Source organism: Haematobia irritans, chromosome 1 (genome assembly GCF_050003625.1).
Source record: "Haematobia irritans isolate KBUSLIRL chromosome 1, ASM5000362v1, whole genome shotgun sequence".
Classification (NCBI taxonomy): Eukaryota; Metazoa; Arthropoda; class Insecta; order Diptera; family Muscidae; genus Haematobia; species Haematobia irritans.
Genome location: NC_134397.1, coordinates 183,585,204 through 183,595,252, shown reverse-complemented (window position 1 = coordinate 183,595,252; position 10,049 = coordinate 183,585,204).

Below are 10,049 nucleotides of genomic sequence, written 5' to 3'. Positions count from 1 at the left end.
GGAGCAGGGCTGTGGAGCCGGAGTCTTGGAGTCGAAGTCTGAAGATTTTACTGGAGTCGGAGTCGGAGTCGTAAAAATTTTGCTCGACTCCGACTCCGGCTAAACCAAATTTTTTAAAACACTTCACATTTTTGTAACTAAACAAGTTTTTACGCAAATTAGTTTCCATTGCGTTATTCATTCGATCAGTGAACAACATGATTGAAAATGAAAATCAACTTCGAATTACGGCTATCTTTTTATGTTTCCTAGAATGTTAGACTAGCAGATGGGCTGGATCGATCCATTTTAATGCCCACATCAATATTTAAAATATTTCGAACAATCGAAATTATTTTTTTTTTAATTTTATTTTAAGGCCATATACATAACATATGTGGAATATTGACAGAAAATTTTTTCAAAATTGTTTTTTATAAAAAATTTTGTCAAAATGTCATTTCTATAAAAAGTTTTGTCAAAATTTTATTTCTATAGCAAATTTTGTCAAAATGTTATTTCTATAAAAAATTTATTCAAAATTTTATTACTATAGAAATATCTTTTATACCCTTCACCACTACTGTGGTACAGGGTATAATAAGTTTGTGCATTTGTATGTAACGCCAAGAAGGAGTAATCATAGACCAACCTTTTAGTATACGGATCGGCTTAGAATTAAATTCTGAGTCGATTTAGCGATGTCTGTCCGTCTGTCTGTCCGTCTGTCTGTCTGTCTGTCTATCTGTCTGTTGATGTATTTTTATGTGCAAAGTACAGCTCGCAGTTTAAGTCCGATTGTCCTAAAATTTGGTACAGGGTCCTGTTTCAGCTCAAAGACGATCCCTATTGATTTTGGAAAAAATCGGTTCAGATTTAGATATAGCTGCCATATATATTTTTCACCGATCTGGTCATAATTGTCGTGTATATCAACCGATCTTCCTCAAATTCCGAACATCCGAATATTTTACGAGTCTCGAAAAACTTGCAAAATATCAGCAAAATCGGTTCAGATTTAGATATAGCTCCAATATATAGCTTTCGCCCGATTTACACTCATATGACCACAGAGGCCAATTTTTAACTCCGATTTAGTTGAAATTTTGCACAGGGAGTAGAATTAGCATTGTTACTATGCGTGCCAAATTTGGTTGAAATCGGTTCAGATTTGGATATATCTCCCATATATAGCTTTCGCCCGATTTACACTCATATGACTACAGAGGCCAATTTTTAACTCCGATTTAGTTGAAATTTTGCACAGGGAGTAGAATTAGCATTGTTACTATGCGTGCCAAATTTGGTTGAAATCGGTTCAGATTTGGATATATCTCCCATATATAGCTTTCGCCCGATTTACACTCATATGACCACAGAGGCCAATTTTTAACTCCGATTTAGTTGAAATTTTGCACAGGGAATAGAATTAGCATTGTTACTATGCGTGCCAAATTTGGTTGAAATCGGTTCAGATTTAGATATAGCTCCCATATATATGTTTTTCTGATTTCGACAAAAATGGTCAAAAAACCAACAATTTCCTTGTAAAATCGCCACTGCTTAGTCGCAAAGTTGTAAAAATGACTCTAATTTTCCTAAACTTCTAATACATATATATCGAGCGATAAATCATAAATAAACTTTTGCAAAGTTTCCTTAAAATTGCTTCAGATTTAAACGTTTCCCATATTTTTTTACTAACATTGTGTTCCACCCTAGTGCATTAAATTTTGGGTCTATAGATTTTGTAGATGTCTATCAAATTCTGTCCAGATCGAGTGATATTTAAATGTATGTATTTGGGACAAACCTTTATATATTGCCCCCAACACCTTTGACGGATGTGATATGGTAGCGAAAGTTTAGATCTAAAAAGTGGTGCAGGGTATAATATAGTCGGCCCCGCCCGACTTTAGACTTTCCTTACTTGTTTTATTAGAAAATTTGGTCAAAATTTTATTTCTATAGAAAATTTTGCCAAAATTTTATAGTAATAATTTTTTTTTTATTAGAAAATTTGGTCAAAATTTTATTTCTATAAAAAATTTTGTCAAAATTTTATTTCTTTAGAAAATTTAGTCAAAAAATTTTGTTTTTGTAGAATATTTTGCAGAATTTTTTTTACTACACAAAAAATTTTCTAAAATTATATTTTTATTGATAATTCTTTCAAAATGTTATTTCTATAAGAAAAAATTGTCAAATTTTATTTCTATAGCAAATTTTCTCAAATTTTTTTTTCTTATTGATGCTCACTGATATTTACTGCTATAAAAATGTATTGAAAATTTTATTAATATAGATATATTTTTTCCATATAAAATTTAGTCAAAATTTTATTTATATAGAAAATTTAGTCCAAAATGTTGTTCCTATACAATATTTTGCAAAATTTTATTTCTATAGAAAATTTTGCAAAATTTTGTTTGCTACACAATTTGTTTTTTTTTTTTTAATTGTATTGCTACTCATAATTTTTTCAAACTTTTATTTCTATAAAAAATTTTGCAAAATTTTAATTCTATAAAAATTTTATTAAAAATTTTATTTCTATATATTTGGTCAAAATTTGATTTCTATAGAAAATTTTGCAAAATATTGCTTGCCACACATTTTTTTTTTAATTGTATTTCTATTGATAACTTTTTCAAACTTTTTATTTCTATAAAAATTTTTGCTAAATTTTATTTCTATAAAAATTTTATTCAAAATATTATTTCTATATATTTGGTCAAAATTTGATTCCTATAAAAAATTTTGCCAAAATTTTATTTCTGTAGAAAATTTTGCAAAATGTTATTTCTATATAAAATTTTGCAAAATTTTATTTACTAGACAAAAATTTTTCCAAAATTGTATACTCACTGATACTCACTGCTAAGTCGAAAACTTGTACAAATGACTAAAATTTTCAAATTTTTCAATAAATGAATCATAAATGCATTTTTGCGAAATTGTCTAAGCAATTATAAATATTTCCCAAATATTGCCAGAGATTTTGTAGAAGTCTGATTTGAGATTTTATCAAAATGTAGATCTAAATACAAAGTTGTGCAGAGTATATTATAATCGGCCCGCCCGACTTTAGACTTTCCTTGCATTTTTATTTTTTGTTAAAGTTGTGTTACGTCCCATAACGTTAGATTTAAATTTTAAGTACATATATTTTGTAGAAATACATACAATTTTGTCTAAATCGATTCAGATTCAAATTCATGCATATGGGAATATAAACCTTTATATAGCTCGCAACAAATTTAAAGGATTTGAGATAGTATCAATAATGTTGGTCCACAAATACATATACTGTTGGTATCTTCTCATATTATGATGGGTATTTATATCATTATTTTATTTATTAAACATTGCATTTGAAATATAGAGTTCAATTGGCATCTAATGTGAAATTAAGACCTTTTCTTGCACACATAAATAAATACGAAACTTTATATCGATCCACTTACAGTACCCCCACAATAAAACTACAAATTAGTGGTATTAAAATGAGATTTAGTTATATTACCCGGAGTCGACTGCGGAGCCGGAGTCAGAGTCGAGCTGATGAAAAATGCTGTAGTCGGAGTCTGACTCGGAGTCGAGCAAAATTGGCTCGACTCCACAGCCCTGCCCTGTACCACAGTAGTGGCGAATGGTATAAATATGAAGTGCCCAAACCAGTCCCTGCCCAAGTGATTGAATTTCAGACCCATGACTCCTGTGGATGAATTACAAATCCAAACATTTGAGTGACACCTCCAAAGATATCTGTAGGTGAACTGCAGACACTAAGATCTCTGTGGATTAACCGCAATTTCCGAAAATTACATAGAAGGAAAGCAAATACATTTCATTTAAGTAAATATCACCATTATTATATAGAAACATCCTTGGGATAAAAATATTAACACCTTAAACTGAGCAGCAGTTGGAAGACATTTTATTAGAGTTGACAATCATTTTCAGGATCTGCTGGATGGTGTATTCGCCAGATTTTTTTGGGTTTGCATTGCAGCTACTGTCTTTCACTCAGCACTTGGGCGTATCAAGAACAAATCAATTAGCAATGATATTTATATCATCAACCTAAGCATTTCCATTTCATTCTGAGAAGACCCATCTCCAAAAAAAAAAAACCTAAGCTAATCTAATTGAATATTTCTTTGGGGCCACTCGACTTAGCTCTACTCCAAATGAAATCATTTTGGTTCAAAATTTCTTTGCCTAAGTTCGTGTGATTTTACTGATATTTCGTAAAAGCAACAAGGACAATTGAGTTGATATCAAACACCGGGATTATTTTCTTTTGCTTTACATCCTTACAAACACACATACGCAAGGCACAGACATACACACTCATGCACATAATACAGACTTTAGTAGAGATATTTTATCATACTACCAATTTCTACTACAACCAACATATTCAGGTGTTGCCATGTTATCTTTGGCTATCCTTTTTCCTAACATTTTTTTCTTAGATTATATTTTGTCTTGGAACTTGTGTTATTTGTTCTTCTTCTCGTCTTTTTGCAATTTGAAATGATATAAGGGCCCATAAGCAACAAAATGGTGAAGGAAGTGAACAGAATGGAAGCCACAACAACAACAACAATCCTTAGTGTCGGTTTGACAAATTTATGGCTTGTTATTTACTGTTCTTTTCGTTGCTATTCTAACTCCATGCAACCAAGAGCCTAGGGCTTATATAGATTGATTCAATACAATCGAGACCAGAGTAAGCTCGAATTCAGTGGAAATATGAAAATTCGGTTAAACTCTATAATTATTTACAGACGTTTAGGGAATGAAGTAACTTTCAAACCGAAAGAGATATAGTTTTGGAACTTCAAGCAAAATGGAATATATTTCCCGTAAGATATTGCATAAGGGGAATATTGAATTGTACACTATTATAAAAATCGCTCCTAGAACTTATATCTATTAACCCTTTTACTGTCGATGTTCAATACAGAAGACATTTGAAAATGACACAAAACTCTAAATCTTCACTTAGTTTCGTTTCATTTCTCGATATTATTTTAAAGTATTGGTGAGTACTAAAATGTATAACTTTTTAAACAACCTAGGGCAAATACGCAATTTTCAGGACATTTGTCTAAAGGGTGATACGGTCAAAATTTGGTCAATATAAACTTGACGTATTTCTTTCAATTTTGCATTTAAAAAACCTGAACACCCCTCATTTTGAAGGTGTGTGTGTGTGTAGAATGTTGCTCCTATTTTGATTTTGGAATTCACTCTTCAGTTGTCAAAATGCCGTCCAAGCAAGAAGAGCAGCGTATCAAAATTTTGCTCGCGCATCGCGAAAATCCGAGCTACTCACACGCAAAGCTGGCAAAATCGCTAAAAGTTGCCAAATAAACCGTTACAAATGTAATTAAAGTGTTTGGGGAACGTTTGTCGACAGCCAGGAAGTCTGGATCGGGGGGAAATCGAAAACCGGAAGCCGCTGAGACGACAAAGAGAGTTGCCGGTAGTTTCAAGCGAAACCCTAACCTCTCTCTCCGAGATGCCGCAAATAAGTATCGTCTACAACCGTGCATCGAGCCAAAAAACGAGCCGGACTACCGACTTACAAGAATGTAGTGACTCCAAATCGCGATGATAAACAAATTACGACGGTCAAAGCGCGATCCCGGAGGCTGTACACGACGATGCTGACGAAGTTTGACTGTGTGGTAATGGACGACTAAACCTACGTCAAAGCCGACTACAAGCAGCTTCCGGGACAGGAGTTTTATACGGCAAAAGGAAGGGGAAAGGTAGCAGATATTTTCAAGCACATAAAAATGTCAAAGTTCGCAAAGAAATATCTGGTTTGGCAAGCCATCTGTACCTGTGGCTTGAAAAGCAGCATTTTCATAGCTTCCGGGACTGTCAACCAAGAAATTTACGTGAAAGAGTGTTTGAATAAACGTCTGCTGCCTTTCCTGAAGAAACACGGTTGTTCCGTACTGTTTTGGCCGGATTTGGCATCTTGCCGTTACGGTAAAAAGGCCATGGAGTGGTACGCCGCCAACAACGTGCAGGTGGTTCCCAAGGACAAGAACCCTCCCAACACGCCAGAGCTCCGCCCAATTGAGAAATACTGGGCTATTGTCAAGCGGAACCTAAAGAAGACCAAAAAAACTGCTAAGGACGAGCAGCAGTTCAAGGCAAACTGGCTTTCTGCGGCGAAGAAGGTGGACAAGGTGGCTGTACAAAATCTGATGGCAGGTGTCAAGCGTGAGGCCCTGCAATTCGGATTTGGAAAAGCGAAAGCCTACCTGAATATTTTTCCTGAATTTTATACTAATTGAAGTTGAAAAAGAAATTTAATTTGATCTTTTAAATAAACGATTTCATCGATTTACACGCGTTTTCCCAAATTTTGACCGTATCACCCTTTACTGTCCAGTAAATGAACATTTATAAAAAACTATAGCTTATATTATCCCACATTATGTTTTGCTTTTGTTTTCTCACACTTTGCCACATATTATAGGCCAAATTGACTCTATTTTTATACCCACCACCATAGAATGGTAAGTTTGTCATTCCGCGTGTAACACATCGAAATATCGACTTCCGACTATATAAAGTATATATATTCTTGATCAGGGAGAAATCCTAAGACGATGTCCGTCCGTCCGTCTGTCTGTCTGTTCTAATCATGCTACAGCCTTCAATAAATGCGCTATTTGGGACAGATTCGTTTTTTGGTTGCAGGCAGGTCAAGTTCGAAGATGGGCTATATCGGTCCAAGTTTTGATATAGTCCCCATAAAAAAACGTAGTTTTTGTCCGATTAGCCTGAAATTGAAAATCTAGAGATATTTTAGGATCACAAAGAGGTGTGTCGAAAATGGTCCGTCTTGGTCCATGTTTTGGTATAGCCCCCATATAAACCGATCTCCCGATTTTGTTTCTTGGGCTTCTAGAAACTGTATTTACTATCCAATTTGCCTGAAATTGGAAATTTAGAAGTATTTGGGGACCTTAAAGAGGTGTGTCGAAAATGGTTCGTATCGGTCCATGGTTTGGTATAGCCCCCATATAGACCGATCTCCCGATTTTGCTTCTTGGGCTTCTAGAAACTGTATTTCCTACCCGATTTGCCTGAAATTGGAAATCTGGAGGTATTTTGAGACCCCAAATATGTGTGCCGAAATTGAGGTATATCGGTCCATGGTTTTGGTATAGCCCCCATATAGACCGATCTCTCGATTTTGTTTCTTGGGCTTCTAGAAACTGTACCTTAGAAACTGTTCCTACCCAATATGCCTGAAAGTTTACCCAATTTGCCTGAAATTGGAAATCTGGTGGTATTTTGGGACCCCAAATATGTGTGCCGATTTTGAGGTATATCGGTCCATTTTTTGGTATAACCCCCATATAGACCGATCTCTCGATTTTATTTCTTGGGCGTCTAAAGACTATATTTTCTAGCCGATTTGCTTGAAATTGCAAATCTAGATGTATTTTAAGATCACAAATAGGTATGTTGGTATAGCTCCCATATAGACCGATCTCCCGAATTTATTTCTTGGGCTTTTAGAATTCGTAGTTTTTATCCAAATTGCCGGAAATTAGAAATATAGACGTATCTTAGGACCATAAAGAGGTGTGTCGAAAATGGTCCGTATCGGTCTATGTTTTCGTATAGCCCCTATATAGACTGACCTCTCGATTTTACTTCTTGGGCTTCTAGAATTCGTAGTTTTCACCAATTCGTCTGAAAGTGGAATTCTAGAGGTATTTGAGGCACATTAAGAGGTGGTGAGTATTGGCCTTATGTCGGCATAACTCCCGAATTTATTTCTAGGACTTAAAATCAAGGCGTTATTTTATCGTATGCACGATATGTTTATGATTTCTGTAAAACTCAAACAAAATTGGTTCTCATAAATCCAGAATCTGAGCTGGTCTTCATAGGTAGAATCTTTCATTTTTTTCTTCGGGAAGCGTACTAGAGAAGATTTTTCATCAAACCCCCTAAAATGCTATATACACTGAAAAAACAGTGAACCAACCAGGAAGAAAACTTTCGGTTAATTTTAGAAAATTTTGAATATTTGTAAAAAATTTTAACTAAACAATATTACAAACGTTGGCATCACACCAATGTCATAAAAATAAGTAATTATTTTTCGACAAATACAAGAACATTTATTAGACATAACTAAGTTTTTTCACTTGTTAAAGACAATTTTGTAGTGTGAAGAAAAAACTTGGAGTTCAAAATTGCAAGAATGTCTTAAGTGACATACGAAGTTCATGATGGACGCATTTTTGGTAAAATTTACAATTTTAAAGAAATTCTGAACTATTTTGTGGAAGACACAAATTTAGTTAATCTTTATGCTTCATTTGAGTATATTTTTTTCCTCGGGTTTAGTTAATTTAACTAACGTACACAAAAAATTATTAGAGTAAAGAAAACTTTCTCCAAACATAATATTTCTATGAACTAAAATAAAGTTAAATTGGCTTTAGTGAAATAGAGAGTTCACTTTTTTTAAGTGTATTATCAAGTAACCCGCTACAACCATGAGTTTTCAAAATAAACTATTATATTTGATTCATGGTGGTGAGCATTTAAGATTCGGCCCGGTCGATCTTACTGCTGTATATACTTTTTGTACGGTTATTTTGGTCACAATTCAAGAACCAAGCTTTCAGAACAAACTCATATAACTTTTCAAAATTGAAATTTTTTCTTCTCACTGTTAACATAGAACATGTACAGCTCGTTTTAATTTGATATTGAATACGTTAAATTCCTATAGAAATCTGAAATTCTGAGTCGATCTAAGCATGTCCGTCCGTCCGTCTGTTGAAATCACGCTAACTTCCGAACGAAACAAGCTATCGACTTGAAACTTGGCATAATTATATTTTATTCGTTTAGGTCGGATGGTATTGCAAATGGCCCATATCAAAACACTTTTACGTATAGCCCCCATATAAAGCGATTTTGCTCCCCAGGTTTGGCGTGCGGAGTCAAATCTGGGGAGTAAAATTCATCCGATCCGGTTGAATTTTGGTACGTGGTGTTAGTATATTCTAACAACTATAAAAAAATTAGTCCATATAGGTCCATAATTATATATAGCCCCCATACAAACCGATCCCCACATTTGGCTGTCGGAGCTTCTTGGAGGGGCACAATTCATCCGATTCAGTTGAAACTTGGTAGGTGGTGTTAGTATATGGTCTCTAACAACCATGCAACAATTGGTCCATATAGGTCCATACTTATATATAGCCCCCATATAAACCGATTCCCAGATTTGGCTTTCGCAGCCTCTTGGGGGAGCAAATTTCATACGATTCGCTTGAAATGTTCTATGTTGTGTAAGTATTTGGCCACTAACAACCACGCAAAAACGTATCCATATCGATATATAATTATATATAGCCCCTATATAAATCGATCCCCAGATTTGACCTCGGGAGCCTCTTGGCAGAGCACATTTCTTGGAGGCGCAAATTTCATCCAATTCGGCTGAAATTTGGTTCTATTGTGTTAGTATATGGGAGTCACCGTGGTGCAATGGTTAGCATACCTGCCTTTTATACACAAGGTCGTGGGTTCGATTCTTGCTTCGACCGAACACCAAAAAGTTTTTCAGCGGTGAATTATCCCACCTCAGTAATGCTGGTGACATTTCTGATAATTTCAAAGCTTCTCTAAGTTTCACTGCAATATGGAACGCCGACTCGGCTATAAAAGGGAGGTCCCTTGTCAATGAGCTTAACATGGAATCGGACAAGACTCAGTGATAAGAGAGAAGTTCACCAATGTGGTATCACAATGGACTGAATAGTCTAAGTGAGCCTGATACCTCGGGCTGACACCTAACCTAGGTTAGATTAAAGTGGCAGCCCGATTAAGATTCAGGTTCACTTAGACTATTCAGTCCATTGTGATAACACCTAACGTAACCTAACCTAGTATATGGTCGCTAAAAAACATTCCAAACAGTACATAGTTATGTATAGCGCCCAGATAAGCCGATCTCCAGGTTTTACTTCTTCCTGAATAAGCAAATTTCATTTGATCTT